Genomic DNA, 1,611 nt, shown 5'->3' with positions numbered 1-1,611 from the left:
AACGGGTCAGATGCACGTAGAAGAAGACCTGTACTAACGGGTCAGATACACGTAGAAGAAGACCTGTACTAATACCTCCTGGTGTAGGGAATCTGAAATCTGATCCCAGTGCTGCTGCTGCGGTGGTGAAAGGGGCACCTTTTCTTTCCTCGACCACTGGTGAATAGAGAGTTGAGCACTGTTACTTCGTGCAGTCGGAGCAGCCGCTCGGATAGGTATTGTCTGCCACCCAGTTGCCATGGCAACTGCCGGAGCACCTCCAGGTAGAGATCTGATGAAGAGGAGCAGAAGGCTGAAACTGGTCCGGAGTCAGTGTGGGCCTTCATCGTTATCCAACACGCACACACAGCCGGCATCCAGCAATATCCTGCATGAGCCAATGCTTTTTGAATTTTAGGGTTGTACATTAAATATTTTTACACATCCAATAACGCCACCGTGTTAACATCGTGGTGCATTTAAAGACGAATAAGATTTAACTGGCTGGTTATAAAGTTAAACTGGACTAAAAGTTTAAGGATTAACCAGCTTCTGTGACTTTGTAGGGTTAGAATTACTTCCTGTGTTGTCGCTTTATTCTCTGTCTGTCTGTCTCTCTCTCTCTCTCTCCCCTCTTTCTGTCTGTCTCTCTCCCTCTTTCTGTCTGCGTCTCTCTCTCTGTGTCTCTCTCCCTCTTTCTGTCTCTGTCTCTCTCTCTGTCTCTCTCTCTCCTCTAGAGTTTCTTCCTGTGCTATTACTACTTGCTTGTTCCTGCTGTGTGGATATAAATAGGCTTTATGTATCAGGATTACTGGATCTCTCTTTCTAGATGTTGCATAAACCGCTGGTTGTTTTATGGATCTGGGTTTGGTCATGGAGAGGTGACGGGTATCTGGGCGTGGAGAAGACAAGATATTTTAGTCTTGGTGTGCCTGTAACTTTGTGCTGTGTCATGGCTTTCTCTTCTGCATCAGTGCTTCTCTTTAGCATCTTGCCCGAAGTGCTTTGATAACTAGAAAAACGTACCGCAACGTCTGAATGGAAAGATTGTGCTGCACTAGTTTTTCTACAACCGGTGTTCTTGTTTTGGGGAGATAGTTTTGCAGGAATGAATGAATGAATACAAACACATTCTGACGTATCGACAGAACATTTTTTCATATTTAGGTACAGGTGTGGTAGAAACTACAGCTGAGACAATTAGTTGATTAACAAAAGAAATGCAACTATTTTGCTGGTTAATTAGTCGTTGAAGTTGCTGCCTTTCTGTCTCACGAGCAACTTAGCTGCTGTTTGATTCATTGTGCGGCGTCGACAGCGGCAGGAAGTAAACGGCGCGGGTCACTCGGCTTTCCTCCGCTAACAGGCTATTACGTTTTGGGTCACGTCCTGAGTCTCCGGCCATTAATGGCGGTGAATAGCCAGAGACGGGCGGCTAAATATAGGAGCGCTGCCTCCATGTACACAGCAGGTTCTACCAACACAGCCTCCTCTAGTCACTTCTGTTTAGACTGCAACGCCTCTAGTTTGTTTTTCCTCTTTATTGGATATTTGAATGATTCTGGGATGTCAATTTAAACTTCCAGTTTATTTGCATGCTGACAACAACAATGTCATATCTCTGTTTGCTAC

The 1,611-nt window shown here is 45.1% G+C and overlaps 1 protein-coding gene across 1 annotated transcript in view; it reads left to right on the top strand.

Moving 5' to 3' along the window:
- Positions 1-1,611, top strand: part of LOC116385069 (cullin-1) — a 17,014-nt gene that overhangs the window by 4,363 nt on the left and 11,040 nt on the right. The window lies entirely within an intron of this gene.

Source organism: Anarrhichthys ocellatus, unplaced genomic scaffold, assembly GCF_004355925.1.
Source record: "Anarrhichthys ocellatus isolate YVR2014 unplaced genomic scaffold, GSC_Weel_1.0 scaffold10, whole genome shotgun sequence".
NCBI lineage: Eukaryota > Metazoa > Chordata > Actinopteri > Perciformes > Anarhichadidae > Anarrhichthys > Anarrhichthys ocellatus.
Note: the sequence above shows the minus strand (reverse complement) of the source record. Positions and strands in the feature narration are given on the sequence as shown.